This window comes from Stegodyphus dumicola, chromosome 7 (assembly GCF_044657685.1).
Source record: "Stegodyphus dumicola isolate Sdum_Otavi_A_Nest chromosome 7, ASM4465768v1".
In the NCBI taxonomy this organism is placed as follows: Eukaryota; Metazoa; Arthropoda; class Arachnida; order Araneae; family Eresidae; genus Stegodyphus; species Stegodyphus dumicola.
In genome coordinates, this window is record NC_140774.1 from 110,398,600 (window position 1) to 110,425,981 (window position 27,382).

General features: G+C 35.1%; 1 protein-coding gene across 1 annotated transcript in view; it reads left to right on the forward strand.

Moving 5' to 3' along the window:
* LOC118197035 (ankyrin repeat domain-containing protein 61-like) overlaps positions 1-27,382 on the forward strand; it is a 95,058-nt gene that overhangs the window by 15,322 nt on the left and 52,354 nt on the right. The window lies entirely within an intron of this gene.

Consider the following 27,382-nt stretch of genomic DNA (forward strand, 5'->3'; position numbering starts at 1 on the left):
CACAAAACTGATACATAATTAACCTATCAAATGTCCGATTTGTAGCGCACCTTAAATAAGTTTCTTATCTAGATAAATAAATATTAACAAATTTTCTTAGATAGCAGAATGGTTTTAACTTTCAGATTTAATATTTTAGGTAAACAGTTCTAATTTAATTAAAAAAATTCTCTTTATAAAATCTAAAAATTGGACGTCTTAAGTCGTTCTAAATCCACTCTAATATTATTGCAATATATTCCCGTATTAAGCTTTCCATTTTTAGTCATTGAAGTTATTTTAAGGTTATTTAACTTTGTTACAAATTCCATATTTTAATACTAGAAACGTTTAAATATTTATTCTGTTTTCCACCTGATGTACTTTGGCATACATTTAATTTCTAATACACATTTAATTAATAAATTAATAATTATGAGCATCAGCAAAATTTTCATAATTAAAAAAATAAAATTCAAACTCCCTTATATTTATATCCTGGAATTTTCAGTTCCCTTTTAATCTATTCATTTTTCTCATATTGTTGCACTGTACTCAAGTTTTCATGTATGTTACTTTGTATTGTATTAATGCGAATTTATATTTAAATGATAATTTTTTCAAATTCTTGCATCACAACTCTAGTTAACGGAAGATGTTTCTAACACCTTGGCAAAGCTTTATCTTCAGCATGTAGCTCATTTTCTAATCTAGTTTCAGGCTGAATTATTTATAAAATTAATTACTTGAAATTATTTGTTAACAATGATGGTCGCCAAATCACGCTAATAATATTTCTAACTGTTGTAATTTATAATGCAACGAGTTCGTGTGATTTATAATATAATTCATTTATAATTTTTTCAACAGTATTGAAATTAATAGCATATACTGATAATATTATACATTTAGATTACAGTGTTTTAGATTTCCATTGCCTTCTTGATTGATGCTTTTATGCTACATTCCTAATATTTCATAATGGCATACTTATTTGTATGGCATACTTATCTATCCACGAACTCACTCACCAAACATGTTTAACTCATTCACCAAACATGTAAATCTATAATTCAGCCCACTTTTGTTTTTACATGTGCTGTATCTTCTACTTTCTTTAATATATTGTTCAGCTTAATTTCGAAAGATCTTACGATCAAGCGGAAAAGTCACTAAACATTAGTAGTTCGATCCGAGTTTCTAATCCCAGAGATCACCCAGCTTTTTTTTTTTTTTTTTTACTTATTTACTGTGTAAAATGTAGCGTAAAAATTTCAGTTCATGAAGTAAAAATACTAAAATACTTTTCAAATTTATTCTTTAAAAATATTGCAAAAAATTTCACCTTTACCTTATAACGTTGCGCGCCTCTAACTAGCACGCAACCAAGAGGTGACTGTGAAAGCTTGTATAAACCACAGAGTCTTATAAAGGGTTTAAGTCCCTTTTTATTCAACGTACTAATTTACAATTGCGTTCTCTTGACGCTTACAAACGGTGCCAACTCGGCAGTCAAAATAAAAATAAAAACCTGAAAAGAAATTAAAGACAATATTCTAATTACGAGGCTCTCTCAAATAACTAACTCACCGCGTTTTACAATACGGCTGCTAATTCAGCAGACTTGAAGCTCACTGGAACAATTGCAACTACTTCCCGCCAAGCACATAGGCCGCAACGCGGGGTTTTTCAAATCTCTATAACTACCTCCGCGCTCGCTAAGTAAGAATAACTCTCTCTCACCGAACTTGTTTCCTTCTATTTAAATCATACTACTTCCGCTGATAATTTGAATGCTTGCGCGTTCTACTCAAATTTACATATTCTGGCATTGGCAGTTCCAGGGGAAAGTAAGGATTGACAGGAAAGATAGTTTAAACTTAAAATAAATGTTAGTTAAAATAAATATAAACCCTACATTTGCCGCTGCCAGAATTTGGAAAACTTGGAAGCAGGTCCTACAAACGACCTGTTGTAAGTTTATCTAATTCTGAACTAACTGGCGAAAGCCTCGTTTACACAAAAATAATCTTATGTAACAATTAAAATTCTGTTACTCTTTACAAAGGTTTCTTCTTACAGCAACTTTTCCTGGACTTCATTAATCAATCTTGGTCTTTCCTTCCAGCATCTGGAAAGAATAAGTATCAGTATCTTTCTACATACATTATAATTTACACTTTCTTGACACAATAAATTTTTGTTTTTAACGTTTCGTTTTTCTTAGTTATTGCTTACTTCACATTCATTCAATTTTTCAAGCATTAATTTAACTTTACCCTGGCTCTCCACCGTGTGTGGTGTCAAACGGGAATATTCGTGTTTTAGTCTTACAACACTTCCCCTAACCACCATGATTTGTTAGAATTCAACAACCAAATAGACACACCTTACTCGACATTCTACAACTCAATCAGCTACTTTAATATTCTTAAAAATTCAAATGTAGGTGGAGAACCCTACAAAACACATTCATTCTAACTTCCCCCTCATTCATCTTTTAAACATGCAGGCTTTCGCTCTAAAGCATGACTTTACAGTTTAATACTTAAATTTTGACTTCATTGCTTTTAAGCATTCACTTTTAGCATCTACAATTTTATGCTTCTAGACTAAATTCTACTTTTACATAACATGCAAGTATTTACATACATTTACAAAAGTTTAATACATATGCTTTTTACAATTTACCATAAAATGAATAAGAGAAAATAAATTTTTACTTTACTCATCCTTCGCCAAGCTGGCGGCACTGAAACTAAAATTCTTATTAGTACATACAAGAATACGAAGTTATTTTTATCTCCGGCCAAATTTTGGCTTTAACATAACAGAATTAGTCTTTCGACCAACAGAAAATGCTTGTTTTTAGCTTTTGCACTTAAAGAAAATAATACTTTTGCCTTAGCTAAATAAAGTAAAACAAAACTAAGTCTCAACCGAGACATATTGACTTTCGTCAAAACATAGAACTTCGTACTTATGCATAACATTTCGGAACAAAAGAGAAAAATATTTATAGAAGGTTTTAACTTATCTTTGAGTTTTCGATGCTTGAAACTCCGTCATCCGTTTTTGACAAAATTGATCCCAAGTTAGAGGTGTCATGGATGTCAATCTTCTCCTTGTTGATCTCCAATTGTCGTCCCCGTTGATCTTTCTTTTGCGTCCTCTACATGCTGGCCTCTTGACGGAGTAATCGTCTGGTTGTTGGCTTTTGCGTTTCTGCCTGGGACGGCTGGTCTTGACGTCCTCCGGTCTGGAGTCCTTGAATTTCTTCTGTTCCTCGTACTTCTGTGCTTCCTGTTGGCGTTTCAGTTTCCGGAACGGCGGCCTTGCTGGCACCTGACTCTGTGGCCGTGTGCGCGTTCTTCTTGATGTGTAATTCCTCCTGCCATCCTTTGTAGGTGGTGTTTTTCTTTTTACCACGGTTTCTTTACCCGGTTCATCTGTACTTTTGTTTTTCTTAAACGCCGGAGTTTGATAATCATTTTTTCTTTTTGATACCGACGTCCGGGTTGTAGAAGTGCTAGGTCTCTCTTCAGTTCTCCGTTTCTTGGGTGGTGGAATAGTTGTTGCAGTCTCTGGCCCTTCTATTTCGTTTAGACTTGAGTCCTGCAAGAAACTCTTAAGGATTTCAAAATCATTGGGATTATAGTATTTTTTCACCTGGTCGGGACTTGCTTTACAGATTTCCCCTCTCTCGTTTTTAAGATATAAAACTACTCCTTTGATTTCCTGAATTACATAGGGGCCTTCAAACTTTGGAGCTAGCTTTGCCATAAAATTGTCTGGGGCACTTGATAAAGAAAATTTCCGTTTCAATACTTTATCACCAACTTTAAAATCTGCTTCACGGCGTTTTTTATCGTAATAAATTTTCTGCCTATTTCTTGCCGTATCCGAGGTTTTAAGCGCCTGATCAATTAGTTTTTGCACGTCCTTTTGTTTGAATTCCTGCTCTCTTTGTTGCACAAAGAATAATTTATCTAAAGGCGTAATTAACTTTCTGCCTAAAAATAATTCTGCTGGAGTTTTTCCCGTAGTATCATGATGTGCCGTTCTTAAAGCATAAGCTAATTCATTTATGTAGCCATCCCAGCGCTTGTGATGTGTGCTAACGTAACTGCGAATTATTTTTACAATGTTTTTATTAACTCTTTCTGCTATGTTAGCCTGTGGTCTATACGGAACCATTTTGATATGGCGTATATCAAGTCCATTGCATATGTTTTCAAACATTTGACTAATGAATTGTTTTCCGTTATCGCTAATGACTTTTATCGGTGCACCGTATTTTAAAATGTATCTGTGTAAGAATGCATCTGCGACTGTTTTGGCTGACGCGCGTTTAAGTGGAACAATTTCTATCCATTTTGAAAAATGATCTACTATTACTAAAAGAAAACGATTTTTATTTAACTCGCTCTGGGGGAAGGGACCAAGGAGATCTATGCCTAAAATTTCATTCGGAAATGTAGCGCGAATGCTATTTAAGTACCCGGCCGGGCTGTAATTAATATCATTTATTAACTGACATTGATTGCAGGACCTGACATACGCCGTTACTATTTTGTATAATTGCGGGAAATATACCGCCTCGCGTACCCTTTTTAAAGTCTTTCTGACCCCGAGGTGGCCCGCTGTTTTTTTTCGTGCAACTCCCTCAAAATGCTTAATCGAAGCGAGGCTGGGATGACTGGTTTATACTCAAGATTTTCGTTCGTTGTTTTCGTATAGAATAATAAATTATCTATTATTTCATAGTTTTTTGCTCTATTTCTTATCGCATCGATATCTGTATGCTCAAAGCCTTCGGGGTCTTTCAAATAAGCATAGATATTTCCAAATTCAGGATCAGCTTTCAGTTCAGTAATAACCGTATCTCTAGAATCTAAAATTTTTGAAGTCAACACAGCGCATTTAAGTTAAGATGATTACGTCTTTTTGTTTGTCATTACCTTCCTCGTCCAGTTTTATACGAGAAAGTGCGTCAGCTACATTGTTTTCCTTACCCGGTTTATATTTTATTGTGATATTATATTCTTGGAGTTTTAAAGCCCATCTTATTAACCTGGGCGTTAGGTTTTTTCCCGAGTAAAGTCTACCAACCGCCGCATGATCCGAAAAGACAGTTACTGGCGATTTGCCGAAATAAACTCGAAATTTGTGTACAGCCATTAATACGGCTAATGTTTCTCTTTCTGTAGCTGTATAATTCCTTTGTGTTTGATTCAATGTTTTACTAAAAAATGCCAGCGGATGGTTATTTTGCATAAGAACCGAACCCACCGCATAGTCTGATGCATCTGCCGCAATTTCCAGGTTTTCGTCCCCCTCCGGGAATTTTAAAACAGGGGCATTAATAAGCGCTTCTTTTAATCTTTCAAAAGCCGTGTTAGCTTCCGCTGTCCACGTAAATTTACTCTTTTTTCTTTTGATTACTAAGAGTGGTTCAACAATATTAGCGAAAACTTTTATGAAAGATCGATAGTAAGAACATAGTCCAAGGAAAGACGAAAGTTTCTTGGCGGTGTTGGGCGGTGGGAAATTCTTAATAGCTTTTATTTTTGAATCTTGCGTTTCTATACCCTTTTGCGAAATTTTATAACCGAGATATTTAAGTTCTTTAGTTGCGAACTTGCATTTTGAGGCGTTAATTGTAAGACCGGCCTCTTTTAATAATTTAAAAACTTGTTCGAGATCACTAATGTGTTGTTCCAACGTACTACTCGTTATAATTATATCATCTAGCTAAATTAAAGTTGATTTTCCTAGGACAGGCTTTAGAACAATGTCCATAGCTCTCTGGAATGTTGACGGGGCCCCACACAACCCAAAAGGCATGCGTAAAAATGCATAAGTGCCCGATTTTGTTATAAACGCGGTTTTATGTATATCTTCGGGTCTCATAGCTATTTGATAGTAGCCAGACGTTAAGTCCAAAGTAGACATATATCTTGTCGATTTGATCTGTCTAATGATCTCGTCTATAACCGGCAAAGGGTAAACTGGGAATTTAGTTATGCTATTTAGTTTTCTATAATCGATAGCAAACCTCCAAGCCCTTTTATCCGAAGGAGGAAACTCGTTCTTTTTCCTACATAGTACGACTGGACTCGCGTATTCACTATTTATGGGCGTTATTATTTTATTCTTTAACATCTTTTGAATATGTTCTTCGATGATTACGTCTTTTTGTTTGTCATAGCGGTAAGGTTTAGTCCTACAAGGTTTTTCGGCATTTAATTGAATCTTGTGAGTTACAATCTGACAGTTTCCCGGCTTTTCTGAAAACAAATGAGAAAAATTACTCACCACTTGCTGTATTGCTTTACTTTCCTGGTCATTCAAATGACTAAGGTCCAATTCAGGTGTCTCCACCGGTTCCACCACCCTCTGGTCCATCTCCAGCACCACGGAACTATCTTGAAAATTTAATTTGGCCCTCGCGGCCCTTAAAAAGTCCATACCTAAAATAAGAGAGTGTTGGAGGTGTTTCACCACAAAAATTAATACTTTGAGATTTTCCTCTTTTACCTGTACGTTTAATGCTACTTTCCCGATGCAGTGACATGTTTTTCCTTGCGCCGCTATAATTTCCGTATTTCTGGTTTTAAAGAGTCGTATCCTATAAAAATTCTTTTTGAAGAACTTTTCACTCATGAAATTTCCTTCTGCTCCTGTATCGATGAGGGTTTCTACTGGTACATCGCCAACCAGGACTTGTATAATTGGTAGCTGTGAGTTTTTTACGATGACTGTATTTAGATGTCTATTTGAGGGTTTTTCTAAAACTTCCGGGGTCTGGACCCTCCCTTTCACAGGCCGCTCTAGTCGTTTAAAGCTTTCCTTTCAATCTGTGTCTTCTGGGTACGCGGATGCTTATTTTCAAATTTTTTTTTGGGCCTTGCCCTTCAAGTTTCGATGCGTTAGCTTGATAGTTCTTTCCCCCATATGAGCGATTTCCATTTCTTGTTTCCTCCTTCCTTCTGGTACTTTGAGAATATGTTTCCCCTCTCGCTCTTTCCGCGATTCTGCGATTTTGAAACTTCACCGCCAATTCGAAAAGTTCCTGCAATGTGGTTGGGTTTCTAATTTCAAAGTAGTCTTGGACAGCGGGTAACAATCTTGGTAATATTATTTCAATAATCTCCGCATCGGGTTTTTTCCCATACAACATATCCGTTAGCTTGATTTTTCGTAAAATAAAGTCCGTCAATTGTGCTGTATCCCGTTGATAGAAACTATATAGCTCGGCTTCCAGCCGTGCGCGATCTTTCACTATGGGGAAGGCCTTTACTAACGATTTTTTGAAATTTTCAAAAGTATACGTCGGGCTTCCAAATTCACCTAGAAGAAATTTGCCTATATTTTTCCACCATAGCGCGGCCTGTCCTCTTAGTGCTGATGTGGCGATAGCAACTTTTTGTCTTTCGGGCACAGGATAGAGCTGAAAGTGGTTTTCTATACCTTCTAAAAATACGGACACCGAATTTTTTCCGTCGAAATAGACGTTTGGCTTGATTGATGCTCTCAAAGTCTGGACCAGGTATCCAAATCCTTCTAACTGCGTTGTCATTTCTTGGTGTTGTCCAGCGGCTTCCATCCAGTTTTCGGCCATTTCAGTTCGATAAGTGTTCGGGCGCCAATATAACGTTGCGCGCCTCTAACTAGCACGCAACCAAGAGGTGACTGTGAAAGCTTGTATAAACCACAGAGTCTTATAAAGGGTTTAAGTCCCTTTTTATTTAACGTACTAATTTACAATTGAGTTCTCTTGACGCTTACAAACTGTGCCAACTCGGCAGTCAAAATAAAAATAAAAACCTGAAAAGAAATTAAAGACAATATTCTAACTACGAGGCTCTCTCAAATAACTAACTCACCGCGTTTTACAATACGGCTGCTAATTCAGCAGACTTGAAGCTAACTGGAACAATTGCAACTACTTCCCGCCAAGCACATAGGCCGCAACGCGGGGTTTTTCAAATCTCTATAACTACCTCCGCGCTCGCTAAGTAAGAATAACTCTCTCTCACCGAACTTGTTTCCTTCTATTTAAATCATACTACTTCCGCTGATAATTTGAATGCTTGCGCGTTCTACTCAAATTTACATATTCTGGCATTGGCAGTTCCAGGGGAAAGTAAGGATTGACAGGAAAGATAGTTTAAACTTAAAATAAATGTTAGTTAAAATAAATATAAACCCTACAACCTTTTTACAAATCACCTTTTTACAGCGTATCTTTTTACAAATCTCTCTAATAAGAAAAAATAAGGAAAGAAATTACTCGGTTTCGGTGATTGATACCTCGGTGGAAATATGTAACATTTTCCCAAAAGCATAGAGTTTATATGGATATCAATAAATTAAGGATTATTTCTCCATCTAATTTTCTTAACATGTTTGTTCCAGAATTTTCTTTTAACACTGTAGCGCTTAACTTTATGAGTTTTCTATAACCATTCAATTTCTCTAGCCATGGCAACTTTGCATACCTTCTGACAAGTAGTTATATTTTTAACCACGGTATTTTAATTCCTGTTGACTATCAGTACATTATTCACTTGTTTTACAAGTGCAACTTTTATTTTATACGCAAATTTACGTAAAATAGCATTAAAACTTCAGTTATGCTGAGCTCCTCATCGATTGCTTGTCTTAGATTGAATGAAATTAAGCTTAATGTTACTGTTAATTAGTCTGTTATTAATTTAATTATACATTTCTAATTAATTATATGTTCAGATATTTCCAAGTATATTACACAAACTTTTGCATCCCAATTTTTGATTTTTGGTTAAAAAAATAAACTTTTATTTATTGAGAGGCCTGACAGATTATATTAATTTTCAGTATTGTTTATCTAATTCTTTTCTTCTAGATAAATTTTAGAAAAATTTCTTAGTATAATAATTTAAATTTATTTACAATTTATACGTCAGTATTCCAAATGCATAGTAATGTTGTTATAATAGGTTTCACGCTAAGCTTTTTTTAAATTTAACTTAATTTTATTTCTGCAAACATTTACATGATTACTTTAATTAACAAAAAATATTTTTAGCCCACTTTAACACACTTTGATATGAAATAATTTTTTGCACGCTAGGAAACTCTATTAAATTTTCCAGTCTAGTTCAGACATCTTGACTATTATTGATGTAATTTATTAAAAATATAATTTCTATGCTTTATTGTTATTTAATTTATGATATTATTATAATAAATGAAAGATGTTTATAATGCTAATATGTATGTTTACCAATACCTTTTATTTTCTTTGTTAGCGCATTTATTACTGTTATTCAAGTAATTAGCCTGCTTGTTAGATATTTTTTTACTTGGTCTTCTGATATGTAATTCTATTTACTTATTTTTATTTTCCTCTTGGCTACAATTGGCTTCGAAAAGTTAAATTGTAACCCTGTAGGCAGCAGGGGGAAGAAATTCTGATTGGCGCAGTTGGACTATAGCTCGACCCGAGGGGGGATTTTCATTAGCGCAGTTGGAGTACACCCGAAATTAGAGCACTTTTTGGGCTTTTACATCTGTACGGCATGCATAAATCGGCGCATAAAAATACGTTAGATTTGTGGGCTACTGATGGATCAGGCATTGAAATTTTACGGAACACAATGTCATATAAAAGATTAAATTTTCTTCTCAGGTGTCTACGGTTAGACAATGTGACCAATCGTGAAGCTCGGAAAAAAATTGGACAAACTGGCGTCCACGAGAGAATTTTTTACCGATTTCAATGAAAATTGCCAAAAGATAGCGTTATTGCTAAAAGATTGCCTAATTGGTAAATATGTTACTATCAAAGAAAATTTAGAGAAATTTCGAGGGCGGTGTTCCTTTCGTCAATATATACCCAGTAACCCATCGAAGTATGGAATCAAAATATTTGCCTTAGTAGATTCAAGAACTTTCTGCAGCTATAACATGGAGATATACGCAGGACCACAGTCGGAAAGTCCCTTTAAAGTTGAAAATTCACCATTTAAAATTACAAAACGCCTGTGCACCCCTTCGTTTGGGCAGAAATGTAACAATGGATAATTGGTATACGAGTTATCCTCTAGCAAAAGAACTTTTATCAATGAAATTAACTATTGCAGGAACCCTGAACAGAAACAAGGCTGAAATTCCCACCAAGTTCGTCCAAACAAAAACTAGGAACGGTTATTCTTCTATATTTGGGTTCTAAAAGAACGCGACAATAGTATCGTATGTGCCTAAAAAAACAAAATGTGTAGTTTTGTTATCTACAATGCATTGCGATGATGACATTGATGAAAGTGATGATACGAAGAAACCAGAAATAATTTACTTTCATAATGCAACCAAAGGTGGTGTAGATAAAGTTGATGAAATATTATTATTATATTCGACAGCTCGAAAAACCAACAGATGGCCGATGGTCGTCTTTTACTGTGTTGAACGTCACTGCAATAAATACCCGAGTTGCTTTATTCTCAACAAAAACCTCTTCCTTACAATATCGGAAAAGTAGAAAATTCCTATAAAATTTCGCTATATCTCTTATACAGCGCCTCACACAGAGATAACAAAAAATATGTCAATGCATCTTAAAAAGTGAAAAATTAAAAACTTCGTGAAAGCATCGATAATGCGACTTCTAGTGTATCAGAAGAACGCCCATCAAAGAAACCAAAACTCGACAAAGGCCGACCTGCTATGTGTCCAAGATCCAAAGACAATAAAACTACAATTTCTTGCAAAATATGTGATAATTTTTCATGTAAAATTCATTCTTCCTATGTGCCAGAAGTGTATGTTAGCTTTTGTCTCCTGATTAGGTATATACTTATTTTGAATGGAATTTTTTCTTAAATATTGAAATAAGTTTTTTTAAAGTAAATAAGTATAGTTTCTAAATGAAATTTTGCAATTATTGTTTATAATCAAAGGATTTCTATAAAATATATAACACATTTTCCTAATGAAACGGTTAGGGGTGACTGCGTCACCCCGCGCGATCTCCAACGTCAGTGTTGAGTGGGCGCCTTCTGCCGAGTTCATTATTTCTGATATGTATCTTAGACGGGAAAGTGGTTAGTGACTCTGACTGTCGTAGCTGGGTTCTCGGGGAACTTAGTATGATACCTCCCGAGTTCGTGGAAAAAGCATGAATGTAAATTATCTGTTCCTTCATAGAAGGCAACGTTGGCCCACGTAATAGATGCCTCCGTAATAAAGTACCTTTAGTACACTCTAAATTCGAAAGAATAGTATCCGATTCCAAAGAAGTGATATCCCACCTCCCTCTAATGCCAAAATGGCGCAAACCTCGAAGGAGCGACTTTTCGCTCTAGTAAAAAGCGGTCCTTTCTCACACAAAAAAAAGAGTGTCTTTTTCTTCGTTCGCTTTTCTCGATAGCCATATATCGCCCGATATTCGGGTGAAACCACAGACATTAGAATGAGTTATAATACTCTGCTCAGCGCCGGCGCAAGGTTATCCGGCACCCGCCTGCAAAATAGCTGAAGTCCTCGCCCCCGACTTTTTTTTTTTTTTTAATTTCTCTATAGGAGAAGGATGTTTTGAAGAAAGCATTTGTTGAAATTTGTTTAACAATTTAAAGAGAATAATTTATTTTTCTGCTTATCATATTTACAAACTTTTCTATAATTTCTTTTGCATCTTATCTCTTAACAGATTTCATTTTCAGTGGCAATCAAGCTAAATTTATTCTTTCTTGCGATATATTTCACCATAAACATGTCTTGATCAATTTTAATTTGGAGAATGATCTTTTGCTACTAGGAACACTAACAGGAATGCTAAGTAGTATTCTCAGTATGATCTTCAAGTTCGGGAAGCACAAATTATTTGACACAATTAAGTTCATAATATCGAATGTGTCATTCGTACTGGTTGTAAAAATATCTTTCAAAGCTACTATTTCGTCATAAAGGTCTGTGTTAATATCTTTATTGTCACCACACTGTAACAAGTTTTCTAATTTACTGCATTTTATTTTCAAATTTGCATTATAAATTTCTGATAAATTACCCAGGAAACTAAAATTATTTCAGTGATTTTTCCATTGCATAAAACCTTTCATTTAATGATACCCAAACAATATCCAAAATTCTAAAAAAGACATTTCCCCTAAACTTCTCTTCTATGGAGATTAAGGGTTTTCATCAGAATGTTCGTAATCGAAGTGACATTTCTTTTTCTTTCGTCCGACTTCTTCAACAGTTTTAAACTATTGTTCGCCATCCGCTTCTTCACTAAGTTCTTTGGCTTTCTCGAGAATACTTTTGTAATTGATGTCACTCCTATATTCTTCAATGAATGCTTTTATCTCACTGTCTTTAAGGCTAGTTTAACACTCAAACCCTTTGCTTGCAATTGTTTGCTGCCAGGATTAATTCTGTTACGTAAATCGTGGCAAAATATCAAGGAGCAAATAAATTTATAATCCTTGATTTTGGGACACAGACTTTGTGTTGCATGTTGCACTTCTTTTGAAAACCATTCACCTTCGGATATTTCAAAATGAGCGTCATAGATTTCTCCTAGTTGATATCTTAAAGATAGAATGGCTTCAATTTTGCTTTGCCATCGAGTGTTTGAGAGAGGCTTTAAGGTTAAACAGAAAATGTTTTTTTTTTTTAAAGAAAGAGCTGCCCATCGCCAGAAGAAAAAAATAAATTGCATAATTCTTAAATTGTCGAAAAAAAACTTGTAAGGATTATGTTAATTTTATTAACAGTTAAATTTTCAGTTAAAGTTCGTTTCCTATCGACTTACTACTTCCGGCCAGAACGTAGTTTTAGAATCACGTCTGAATACATAATGAGGAAGAGCGGTATTTAACCGCGAAGTGTTTAGGTCTTAGAGAGAGAGATACCAGTCATTCTGGCTGCACGCGTCCGCCTTTTTAAGCTACTCTCTCGTAAGCTATTATCACGCTCGGCCGTACTTAAGGCCCTTGATAGCTTCGCAGTCTATTAACATTAAGGGGCCAACTCTGTTAGAATCTTGATAGCTTCGGCTATATCTCTTTAGTTAAGATTAGTTTAGTTTAATTCTTAGTTTCTTAAGTTCAAGCCCAAGTGTCAGCTTTATTGTACACTCCAAAACGGAGTTTTGTTAAACTTTAGTTAGAATAATAAAGGGTTAGTTTACCCTTCTATCTTCTTGTTTTCTGTCTCACGAATTCAAGCGATTATTCGCTTATCAGTTTTTAATATTCTTCACTTCCAACTGTAACTTAGAATTACAAAGTGAGGAACTCTACAAACTAACTGTATCTGCAACCTTTGCTGCATCGTTAATCATTAAATTTAAGCTATGAGCGGCACCAGAAACATAAAAAGCATTAAGATTTTTTTTTCTTTCATTTTATTCTCTTATTATTTGCTCAGTAGTCATATTCCTGGCCTCCCACAGCATCCAGGAAAATGTTCCACATTTTAAACATTTCCATTACTGTCTCACATAGGCCGTTACCTACAGAATCATCAACTTTAAGAAAGCCTAAGAATACTACTTGATTTCTACCACTCCATCACTGCAGTAGAAAAATGTATGACAAGACTCATCTGTTTAGTTTTACTAAAATCGGGAGTACAATCTAATATTGTAGATTAATACTTCGCTTTTCGAAGAAATAGTAAGATTTTCTCTTAGACCTATTGTCAATATTTTGAAGCATTTCATTTTGACTATCTTTGCTTAGATAATGAACTGTTGCTACCTTTAGGTCATAATACTCTATCTACGTGAAGTTCCATAACTTGATCGAACTTTGCAAACAAATCCACTAATTTTAACAAGTTTCCGTTGTCTTTTTGGTACAGCACATCAGATAAGCTTCCTAATACATTTAACTAAATTCCACCCCCCCCTTTTTTTTTCATTTTCGTACATCTTTTGTATTTGGGAATCAATTGCTGCTTTAGTTTTTTAATTTTTCTCAAGCTCTTTCCCTTTTAAGAAATTTTTCATATGTGCTCAGCTAGTCTCATGCCTTTTCTGGGCTTTAGATACATTTATTCAATCATTGTAGCCTTTTAGGAGGATACTACTATCAATCGATGCAAATATCTTACAACAGAAGCAAAAAACAGAATTTATATTTATGGAATATAGTAGCCATGTAAGGGGAACTAATTCTCCGTTTTCCATTTTTCTGTTGTAATATGTATCACTAAATTTACGTCCATTATTACTTTTCGGATACATTAAACCTTTCCTTTGAACCGGCCCCATTACAGACAAATCATTCTCACTTTGTTGCTAAGAGTTGGCCATTTTACAGGATCATCAAAATCAATATAAAGCAAGGAATTTTCATTTATGCCAGCCTCTTCCATCGAATTATCTGGATAATCTTTAAATATTCATTTAATTCCATACTTGGATCATCATTCTCTTCCATTAGAGTTTCATCAGTCCTTTCAATAACTTCATCCAATGTAGTTGATGTTCTTTGGCTGAATGATGTGTATTCTTTTGTAGACGATTCTCCTTCTGATTAAATATGAACATCATTTACGTCCGCAGTAGTCTTCGTCTCCTTTATGAAATGATGCAATGCGTCTGCCTGCTTCTGAAGAGAGCATTATTTTCAGCCTTGCATTTAGGATTTTGCGCATCGGATGATTTCTTCTATGTTTCCATGTAATCAAAATTTCACACTGAAATTTAAATTTTAAAATTCAATTCTAATTATTAAATATCTAATCTTTCTTTTAAAATAAATTATAACATCTGTTAAATAAAGATGTTAAATCGATTTTCAGCAGGAATTTATAATTACAAATGAATGTATAAAGGATAATGAAGCAGCGTCGCCCATCCTGGACTTTAAAGTACTGGTTTTGAAAAAAAAAAAAAAAAAAAGGAAAATTTAGTGAGAAGTTTTTCAGTTTTATGTGATGAGACCCGAGGGGAAACTCATGTGGTGTGATTTAATCCTCCGGTGCACAGCTAAACCTCAACTGCACGGTAAGAAAAAAAGGAGGTAATAGAAAAGCACGGTGAGAAAAAACTTAAAATTAATTCAATTCTAATTATTAAATATCTAAAAATATTTCTTTTAAAATAAATCATAACATCTGTTAAATAAAGATAAAAAGTAAAACAAAAATGAAGCTAATAAGAAACTAAAACAATAACCTTTATGATAACGTTTTCGAGCAGTTGGTGAAGAATTAGCATCTTTCTAACAAAGGACAAGGAAAAGTTTGACCTGTGATGGGTCAAACTTAGATGCTTGCCAAGTACTTCGTGTACAATGACCCGGAAACTTCTCTCTTCCCAAACACCAGCTAAGTCTTACTTCAACCCATTTGTGCAACGCCACAATAGCACAGAAAACAAAACAGATACCAGCTCACGGCGAAAGTTAACCAAATAACAATGCCCCTGCAAATATTTCTGTAAAAAAGAAAGGTGGGGGACGCAAGCGCCCATAGTCCCTGTCCTGTGTAGCATTTAAGGTACATTTATTTTTCTTCCCTGGTAAGTGCAAATTCTTTTGCATAAAAATATCGCTCAGTGTCGGTCGGCTGGTCGGCGCCCTTCTCTTGGTCGGCGCCCGCCTGCAAAAAAGGCCTTGCAGGCCCGCTTCCGCTGGCCCTGACTCTGCTCACTCCTTGATGATGCGATTTTTATATACTTATTTTATATATATTTTATTTGCAAACTGAAAATTGGTATTTGCTGTATGTAAAGTTTATGGCTGAGGTAAAGTTTTAGATTTCTGGTTAATATTATCTCTTGAAAAAGTGTTTTACATTACTTTTTAACATGTTATTGTGATTTTAAGTATCTGGCATATACATCTGTTTTAGATTTGCTCTTATGTTCTTAAAAAAAACATTTATTGGTGACGAAGAAGATTATGAATCAAAGTAGACCATCCCTGAAATAAAAAGCACAGTTTAAAAACAATCATGTCTTCATTGTTTGGACATATAGTTTTTCTTTTCAAATCTAACGAAATATATATTTAAAAAAATTACATCCACATTAAAATATTGGAAATATGGTGTCATGTTACAATATTTAACATTCTGAAATACTTAACACTACCACTATCTCAAAATACTTTTCATATGAAATTACTTTGAACACATAGAATATATTTTATTTTACAGAAGCATGGATTTTGCCTTTATCTATGTGTAGTAAGTAATAAAAGTAAAGAAATCAATGAAACTTATACATAAAAACTGGAATAGCATGAAATTCGAACTGAAAACTTGGTTTTTGAATTAAAAATAAGGTCTTTCGGGTACTTAAAACTTTGAATAAATATTTCAGAAATTTTCAAAATTTGATTTGAGAAATCAAAAATGCTTAGTTTATAAGGTATTTCTCATGCCTTCATGTTGGAGTGGTCTGCATGTTGGGCGCGTATTCCAGAGGTCAGCGGTTCGATTCTCGGCGAAGGCGGTTGCATATTTTTCATCTTGCCTGCTTCCAAAAAATACCTAATGTCTCTACAAGTTTCATAAAAGAAATTTAAAAATCTTATATAGTGATATACATTCTAAATTTTGTATACATATTTTAATTTTAAAAAACAAATTATGATTATTCATAGCTTTCATTCACAAGATTAGAACATGCAATCATATAAGCTAAATTTTCCATTAAATAATCATAATAGTCGAAAATTAATTTATTAAAAATATTTCTTGAAAATTTTATAATCATGAAAATTTGAATGTATTAAAACAGCGAATCATATATATACACTGAAATGACAAAAGTCATGGGATACCTCCTAATATTTTGTCGGTCCTCCTTTTGCCCGGCGAAGTGCAGCAACTCGACGTGGCATGGACTCAACAAGTCGTTGGAAGTCCCCTGCAGGAATATTGAGCCATGCTGCCTCTATAGAGGTCCATAATTGTGAAAGTGTTGACGGTGCAGCGTTTTGGGCACGAACTGACCTCTCGATGATGTCCCATAAATGTTCGATGGGATTCATGTCGGGCGATCTAGGTGGCTAGATCATTCGCTGGAATTGTCCAGAATGTTGTTCTAACCAATCGCGAACAATTGTGGCCCGGTGACATGGCGCATTGTCATCCATAAAAATCCCATCGTTGTTTGAGTACGTGAAGTCCATGAATGGCTATAAGTGATCTCCAAGTATCTGAAGGTATCCATTTCCAGTCAATGATCGGTTCAGTTGCACCAGAGGACCGAGTCCATGCCATGTAAAAACAGCCCAGACCCTTATGGAACCACTACCAGCTTGAACAGTGCCTTGTTGACAACTTGTGTCCATGGCTTCGTGGGGTCTGCGCCACACTCGAACCCTACTATCAGCTCTTACCAACTGAAATTGTGACTTATCTGATCAAGCCACGGTTTTCCATTCGGTTAGGGGCCAACCGATATGCTCACGAGCCCACGAGAGTCGCTGCAGGCGTGCTGTCAGTAAAGGCACTCGAGTCGGTCTTCTGCTGGCATAGCCCAAGGAAGACAAATTTCGCCACACTGTCCCATCGACACGTCCGTCGTACGCCCCACATTGATTTCTGCGGTTATTTGACGCAGTGTTGCTTGTCTGTGAACATTGACAACTCTACGCAGACGTCGCTAGTCTCGGTCGTTAAGTGCAGGTGGTTGGCCACTGCGCTGTCCATGGTGGGATGTTATGCCTGAAATTAGATATCTCGGCACACTTTTGACACTGTGGATCTCGGAATGTTGAATTCCCTAACGATATCCGAAATGGAATGACCCATATGTCTAGCTCCAACTACCATTCCGCGTTCAAAGTCTGTTAATTCTTGTCGTGCGGCCATAATCACGTCAAAGCCTCTTCACATGAATAACTTGAACACAAATGAAAGCCCTGCCAAAACACTTCGCATTTATACATTTTCTACGCGATACTACTGCCATCTGTATATTTGCATATTGCTATCCCATGACTTTTGTCACTTCAGTGTATCTCAGTAAACCTGTATTATAATCTGTTATATTTAACTTCCTAAAATGCTATTTATAAATGAATATTTTCATACAATCTGTGAATTGCTGTTACTGGTAGTTTGTCTACTTGAGCATAATATGCATAAAAAATCGAATAATAAATTATTCTTATCAGTCGGGAATTTTTTCGTAGTATTATTGTAAGCAGCCAGAATATTATTCGTGAGAATTTCTATTTCAAGGTCAATGTCATAGCAATTTTTAAGACTGCCAAAATCAGGAGGATTTTTGCTAAGGTGCTATTAAAGAACCCAGTCCGTAGATTTTCTTTACTTAGTATCATTACATTGATTAGTGCCTAATGTGGCAATAACTGGGACGTGGGTAGAGGTGAGCTCTACCTTAACTTCCAGATACATAGTTATCGAGGCAGTAGCAAGAATGACATCCAGAATATCTCCTCTTCTGGAATTGTCTGGTAAATACGTATATTCATTTGGAGCGAAAAAATAAATAGGATAGTTATTAATGAAGTCATAAAGTTGTAAACCATTTTTATTCGATCTGCGACAACCCTATTCCACGTTCTTAGCATTTAAATCGCCACCTGCAATAGTCTGCTTGCCAGAGAGAAGAATCTCCTGGTGTAAGTTCTCATCAAGCGGGTTGTTAGACGGGTTATACGTAGCGGTGAAATAAACTATTCCATACATTGGGAGGAATACAGAAACAGTAACAATTTCGCAGCCACTTCTCCTAATATCACTTGTGAGACAAGCTTGACGGGCCTTTTAACAGAAATTGCGACCCCCCCCCACGTCTGTGACTTAGTCGATCGCACCTGAAACAAATATTTGGGAATCTTTAAATTATTACTAGGGCAGGCATAAGTCTCTGTAATCAGAGCGATATCAATATCATAGGTAAAAAGAAAGTTTTGAAGGTCGTGAATTTTATTTAATACGCTGTGCGCATTCCAAATCGTGAGCTGAATTGGGGCTCTTTTAAGGTTGTGTTGGCCCATTATTTGAATTATTGTTTGTGTTCTCCTGATTGGTTTGTTTCAAATCTATGATTTGTTGTGTAAATTGTAAAAAACCTGCGCTTTTTATCACTGAGACTAATTCAACTAGGTCACTGAAAAATTTGCGTGCCTCATTAATAGTGTCCGAAGAGATACCGTGGAAAGTACTTGTGAGAAAGATTTACCTTCTACAATTCTACTGGAATAAGTTTGCTGCCCCTGTGCTTTTTTTCTTTGGAAATTTCTCACACTCCTTATAACTTGAGGTGCGATATTGGCCACAGTTCGCGCACACTGGAGTTTTCTCCTTGTTTCCTCTGTCAAGGCAATCTTTAATAAATTGCTCTTCTCCGCATCTTACACATCTTGGTTTATAGTGACAGCCTGCCTGGGTATGATTAAAACCCTGACAGCGGAACATTGGATAGGTCCCTGTCTGCCTTTATACTCTATGACATTTATTCTGAGGTTGCTAAGATATTTTTCGTAATAAATTGCCTTTGAGGCCTCTTTCTTTGGTAACGTCACTAAGTATAAGGGAAGTTTAATAACTTCGCCTTCTCTCCTTCTTGACATCTGTTTAATCTCCAGCACTTTATATTTTAATTCTTCAAGTTCGCCTTTTATTTCCTCTATTTCAGTGCTGAGAAGCAGTCCCTTCAACACTACTTTGATTTTTGTCTTTTGGGAGAACGTATGAGTGGTACTCAACGTCTAATTCTTTTAATAATTTGGCGATCCCTCGGTAACTGTCAGAGTTATTCGCAATTATTTGCACCTCATCCCTAATGTTTATCCCAATAAAGTCAAATTTGTGTTGGTGAAACATTTCTTTAAGTCTACTATAAGTAAATTTACTTTCTTTAAGAATAATTAGAGGTAATCTGGTGGGTTTTTTGTAGCAGTATTAACTAATTGTTCAGTATTTATTATCTGTGACTTGAGCTATGTCCTCACTTTGTGTTGTGTCCAAAACTGAATTTTCAGGAACAGTGGCATTATCCTGTGTAAAACTGGTAATTTTGTTGTAGTCTTATTCATCTTCTGTTAGTCATGATTATTGGTGAGATAATTTGGGTTTGTGAAGTGACCTTAACATTATTGGCAGTCTGACGGTTAGTTTTGTTTCTGTCTGTCTGATCCCCGCGTCTACGTTTGGGAATTTCATCGTCTGAGCTAAGATCCTTATCTAAGGTAATTTCCTCATCAGCACCATCTGTTGCATCTGATTGTAAGTTAATCGAGCTTCTTGCTCTCTTGTTAACCCCCAACTTTAGATTTGTACTAGCAATGGGTGAAGCTTCATCATTTTTAGCATCCTTATTTTCAGATTCATATTGTTTTCGTAAAGCCTGAATCATTTCAAGCGAACTTATCAGAAAATTGTAGAATTTTACTTCAACATCGGTGAGTGACCTCTTCCTATCCCTGGTGCATTCAAGTTCAGAAATCTGAGTATGATAGTGTTCAACAAGCCTCTCCATGGTCCCACATGAAAAAGAAATCAATCCGGCACCAAAAAGCGGAGTTCTACGTCGCGGAACAGAGCCCTGGCTCAACGGCCATCTCTGCAGACGGATGCGTAGGCGGATAGCGCTTAAGCAGTGCCTCCCAGATATATAGGAGGCACTGTCTTAAGGCCCCTGACAATCGCCTGAAGCGAGAGCTTGGGGGTAACTATAAGCGTCTTTAAAATCCAAAAACCTCAAGATAATATTAAAATTAATTAATCAAAGGAGCTAAGAATTAAAAATTCGCAACTGCAAAAATGCTACTAACTTAATTCAGCAGTTAGGCGTATTGGCAAAACCGGCGCGAAGCATAAATCTTAAAATTTTACAAAAATGCTCCCCTCTGTCTCCGTGGAACGGTGTTTAGTACACCAGGGTACCTGAGCGACAAGGTTCTACCCCTTGTAGAACAGTTTGCGAATTGCGAATGGTATGATCAACTAACCTAAAAGATGTCTAAGGGAATTTGTTTTTTTTATAATATATAAATAATTAAGTTTTTAAAAAGAATAATTAATAATTTATAAACCATCTTTAAGCCAGAAGTTAGCAAATGCTAATTAAAGTGTTAAGTGATGTCAAATGAATGCAGGCCAGAAGTCGTTGAGCTGGTGAGTGTGTGGATAAAGGCAAGGTTAGGCGAAAACTGTTAATTTCATCCGATAAGTAAGACATAAATTCTATGAACGTAAGACTAAAAAGAATGCATTGTAGATACAATAACAGAAGATTAACATAAACCGTAAAGGTATTATAATAAATATTACATAATATATACATTCAGTTAGGCCATAATATGTCTCCATATTTGCTACATCATTGTAGTCATAATTGCAAATCTTAATGGTCAAATTGCAAATCTTAATTGTTTTTTGTCTTTCATGAAAGCTTTTAGCAAGTTTATAATAATGTGAGCGTAGTTGCTCCATACCCAGTTCTTCATGAATTCTATTGCTGCGCATATACCACTCCACTTTACCTATTTGCCTAAGTCTGAATTTTGGCAAGTCTGTAATTTTTTCCTATTACATTTTTTGGTAAAGGCCCAAACTGGAATAGCATGACATAGTAATGGACGGAGAACAGACTTATAAATGAGTAACTTGTTGTCAATAGATAAAACACTGTTTCGAGCAATTAAAGGGTATAGTTTAGCTTTACGAACTCGAAACTTTTGGATAATAGATGTAATGTGTGGGGCCCATGTAAGAGTTTTGTTGAGGATCACCCCAAAATAAGGGATCTGCTTGGCCCAGGGAATAGGGGTGCCATTAAAAATGAGATTTTTCTTGAGTTTGCTTTTATTGGTGAACATAATGTCCAGTGACTGAACCACTGGCTATTATGTTCACCAAAAAAAAAAAAAAAAGCAAATTTATTATCCACGTTGACTGAAATTTTCCATTTTATAAGTGTTTACTGTATAGATGTAGTTTTGTATTCGTTGAATGACTGGACTTACGAATGCACTTTGTGCTAAGATAGCAGTGTCGTCTGCATACATAGCTAATGGTGTATTGTGGGAGGATCGTATGTCATCATTCGTGTAAATATTAAAAAGTGTGGATCGAAGTAAGGACCCTTGTGGAACACCAGCCTGGATGGCATGACTTGTGTGCCAGAAACGTGAACGACGAAGTGTCTATTGGTTAGGTAGGTATTAATAATGTTGATGATGTAGCCTGGGAAGTCATTTGTAGGTGAGAGCACCCTGCCTTTCAAAGTCGTTCAAAAGCCTTAGTAATATCTAGAAATAGTCCTCCAGTGATCTTGCGTGTTGGCATTCCCTCGGAGATGGTTTTTACTACTCCGTTGAGATGGTTAGCTGTTGACAGTTGCTTCATAAAACCAAACAGTTGTGGTCTTATGTTGTTGTTGCTTTCTATGTAGTCATTGAATCTCCTGAGTAGGATAGCTTCACAGATTTTATTGATAGAAGAGAGTAAACTGATAGGGCAATAACACTCTTGTTTAGATGGAGGTTTTTCAGACTTTAGGATCGGAATGATCTTCACAGTCTTCCAAGGTTGAGGAAAGTGTTGCAATTTCAAAATAGAGTTGCAAATTCTAGTAATATTGAAAATGATCTTGATTGGGAACTTTTTAATCATACAGTTAGTGATGGAATCTATGCCAGCACATTTTTCTTTTTGATTCTTTTGATGTATACATAGACTTCAGGCAGTAAAGCTGGAATCATGTTGTCAGTGCTTGGATATGTTGCGAAGTTGTAGTGAAAGCTATGGACTAGATTTTCTGTTGTAGTGTCATGAATGTTGTTTGTGCGAAATTGAGATTCCAGATGCATAGCTAACAGTTATGCTTTCTCAATTTCAGTGTAATGGATGCTTTGGGGGCCTTTAAGGGGCGGAATGTTATTGTGGCATTTCGGATACCTTTTAATGGCTTTCCACAATGAGTTGTCGTCAGCAGAAAGTGAACTGGGGTAGCTGGTCCAGTCTTGTTGTGTTTGGGCATTTAAAAGAGACTTGACAGTATTGCAATGCCTTGTTGAATATGTTTCTGTCCTCCCGGCTACGTGTTCGTTGGAAATGCCTTCTGGCTGCATTACCTTGTTTTATTAACTACTGTAATTCCTTGTGTCTGTAGTTACGTTTTCTTGGTAGCTCTCTCCTTGCATTGTTGTGAGCAGTAGTAATGACAGTTGTGAAATTCTGAGTTAAACTATCAATATCATCCCTTGAGTGTGTCGTTGGGATTGTGTATTGAATGTTATTTAGAGCTTTGGAGAATTTGTGCCAGTCAGTAGTAAAGATTCTTGTATCTGATGAGGTATGACTGCTAATATCTAGAATCATTCTGATCGGATTATGGTCAGAGGAGAATTCACCCAGCTCAGAAACATCCAGCGGAATGCTGGCGTTTCTGAGCAGGAAAAAATCTATTATTCTCGTGGAGTCCGCAGTATACCGTGTTGATGTTTTTGGAGCTGCTATGCGAAAATTCTCCGAGTTGGCTAAATTGAAAATTACACGTCCTGTGTCATTTGAATTGTAGCAGTTCCAGGCGCGGTGTCTAGCGTTTAGGTCTCCCCTTATAATAAATAACATGAGTGCCAAGTGAGAGTAGAACCTTTAAGTCCGCAAAAACTGACTGAGGGTTACGTACAGCGGGAATGTATGTGGACACAAAAATGTACGTTGGGGAAGTGCTCGTTATGAGTGAAATAGCTGTGGCTTCTATGGCTAAAAGCTGTGGAATTGGGACAGAGTTATGAGAGATGCAGCGTTTAATCAGAAGGGCAGTGCCTCCCCCTCTTGGGTGTATGGCAGTCAGAGACCTGTTAAATCGGTGAATAGCACAGTTTTGAATAAAGATAGGGGTCACAGGGCCTAGATGGTGTTCTTGTAAGAAGAAAATGTCAGGGTCATACTCATTAGTCCTGGAGCTCTTAATTTTCTGGAACAGTTCGTTCGCATTCCATGTAAAAATATTTATACATCTGTTTATAGAATTACTCATTTTTACTGCTATTACAAGAGCCAAATATATTTTCAAATATGTTAAATACAGCAAATAACTTATCAATAGCGTTATTAGCCGCCTGCAATTCAGGCATTCGTCTAGAGGTACTTTTAACAATATTACCAACGGATACCGCGTTAAATATATTTCCAATTTATTTAAATAATTTCATAATATCAATTAATTCACCTAGACCTAGTCATTTTTGGTATGATTTTTATTAACAGTTTGCTTTGTAACAGAGATTTATTCTGTGCAGATTTGTCATTATTAGAGAGATCAGAGCTTTTAGATAATGTTTAATAACATTTTTATTGTTTGGGAACTTTGGACGTTTTGCCATTTTGTGGCGTTTCACGATAAATGGCGTTTCACTTTTCAAATCGTTGCCACCAAGTATTATCGCACTCTATTATATTTAAAGAAATTAAATAATGAGGAATCTGCAGAATGCATGAATGTTTCTCGCACTGTGATAAAACAACGGTACCTAGAGCCATGAAATTCTGAATAACGTAATCCTCCATCCTAATAGAGGCATCTGGAGGGCCAAATTTTAACTGGGAATTTGTATTACTATCCATTTCATATATCATATTTTGTAAAACATTTATGAGTTTTTGATTAAGAAACCCAACGATTTCAAAGCGAGCAATGGCAAAAAACATTTTCATCTCTAGCGCGCGAGACTATGTATCGGAAATTCTAAAGATATGCTTTTTTTAATTATATGATATTGCTGTTGAATAGAATTTTATGGTTTAAGTGCGAAAAACATGATATTTAATAAATAAAGGTAACACGCAAAACGTTAAAAAAATGGCCCTTTGGGAGTAATATAAAATCTGAAGGCTTTCATTTTTTTTTTTTTTTTTTTTTTTGTGTGTGTGTGTGTAATTTTAATACGTTTTAAAACTGGTTTTTAAGTGAGGACTTTCTAAGGGAAACTGGCTCGTATACACGTTACACATGGGGAAAGCCACGAAAACGCCGGCTAGCTCGTTCGTGGGATTCGAACCTCGGACCAAATTACCTGCGTTCAGCGACTCTACCGCTCGGCGGCTGGTGGGCTTGTTAGCAGAATTATACTGTATTATTATTGTATTATGCTATAAAGTAACAATGCTATAAGACTGAGGGTTTGTTCATGGAATAGTACTTTTGTAAACTATTATAGTATTAAAAAATCATTGTTTCTTTGCAAACTTAAATAAATAAATAAATAAATAAATAATAAAAATACTGTTCATAGCATTCTTATTTTTATATTAAAAGAGATATTGATTATTATTAGTTTTCTATTTAAAATGTGTCGAAACGCTGGTTTGAAAAGGAACTTGAACTGCAGGAGACCTACACTGATTATTTTTACTTTAGTACTTCCATTGTGAAAATATTACTATCTTTTAATTATTTTCACAGAACAAAATCTTTTGAGAAGGAAGAATAATTAAACTGAGCAGTTCTTATATATATACAAAATTAAAATAACAGCAATGTAATATTGAAAAAAAGATATTAGTAATTGTGTGACAAAAATTGCAAAACGAATTAATCACACATACAGGATAGATTAATTTAATTTTGGTTATATATTTTATATTGAAAAAATATTTTCTTTCATGTTAATTATAGAATAAATTATTTAAAATAAAGCATTTTGATGCGTGTCTGATAACTGAATGCAGCAGCAATCGGCCATACTGTAATAGCGAATGAATTTTATTTCTTTTCCTGAAAGAAATAATTTTCATAGAAAAAGAAAATAAAAAAGGGAAGAAATATTAAGAAAGAAATATTTTCTTTCTAATTTCTTATTTAAAGAAATATTTTTCAAATAGTAACTGTAAAATAAATTGAGGGAAAACAGTTTTAATGTAAACATGAAAAAAAAAAAAAAAAAAAACAACTTAGTTTGCTATTAGATTGTAATGCAAATTAATCATATTATAAATTTAAATAATTAAAATGGTTTATTTCTAAAAGGATTTGAAGTAAGCTTAGTTCATTTACTCTTATTTATTTACCATTGCTTTCGTGGTATCCCATATCACTCTTTATTTTTTAGCTCTAAATTCCTGCGTTAACTTTCCCATTAAAAAATGAGATTTTCTTTCACATAACACAGCAGCATATTCAGCATGTATTGGTCATAATACTGTTTTGTGCAATTTTTTCGAACTACAAATGCAGCGTGTGAGTTAGTGAAATAATAGGAGAATATTCCTAGAACTTCAGCCAGCGCGCGCTATAAATTTCGTCACTCGGTCTGTACTGCGATTGGTCTAAAGCTCCTTGAAGCCTTGTCCCCTTCCAGTAAAGTTAAATGGACCCACCCGCCCACCAACTGAGGACCACAGAATGGCTTTCTCCGATAAGTTGTGATGGCTGTCTATACCGGTTTTTTTTTTTTTAGTCAATATTGTTCGCTTAAGTTGTAGACAGATCCAGTGATCATAGAATAAGCGTCCTGGGTTTGAACTTACAGAAATCTGATGAGTGATGGAAGTGTTGGCAGTTGTGTGATAAAAAGACTTGTCTCCTTATCCATTGCAGTGACCTTCCAGGCTGCAACTGGAATCATTAACAAAGGCACCTCATTTCACAAAAAATAACCATTGATCTGTAAGAGGTGAATCTGAAATCATTCATACCTAGACAAAGAACCTCTATGCCACCTTATCACAATGATATTATTATGCATTGTTATTTTATTTCTTTACTTTGTGCATAAAGTACGTGTGTTCTTTGAGCTGTTGTTGTAAATAAAGGTGGTAAATAATTGTATCTATAGATAAATTAAGGTATATATATATAAAACAGAGAGATAGATACATAACATATTGCATTCCTTGCAAGAATTTGCGATAAAGTGTACATATTTCATTACACCTTCTAAGCAGCATTTATGTGCCATTCTAATTTTTAAAAATTATGGTTGCACTTTGTGTTTTAAGAGTGAATGGTTTTCCATGAATAGATTTGCCTATGTAAATTTGATATACAGGTTTAGTATATATTACTCTTTTGAAAAATGACACGTTTTTAACCTTGCATTGTACATGAAATTTAATGAGATTTTATATTGCAGCTTTAAAATAAACTAGAATTTTAACATTTCATTAATAATGTTAGTCAATTCTTAACATTTGTTATATTTATGTAATTATATGTATTGTGTAAATTTTCCTAATTTTAATTAGCTGTGTATAAATTTTTTCGGAACAACTGGAAATTTTTTGTCTGCATAAATATTCCCTGGTTCAAAAATTGCATTTTCTATCATCATTTTAAGTAGCTTAACTATAGTCACTTTTCAGTCATAGAGGTCTTTCAATTTCTAGAAAATATTAATCACATGTAATTTTTCATAAAAATATTGTTAAATTAAATTTTTTACTTTTTAATCGCTATATTATTACCAATATAAAACAG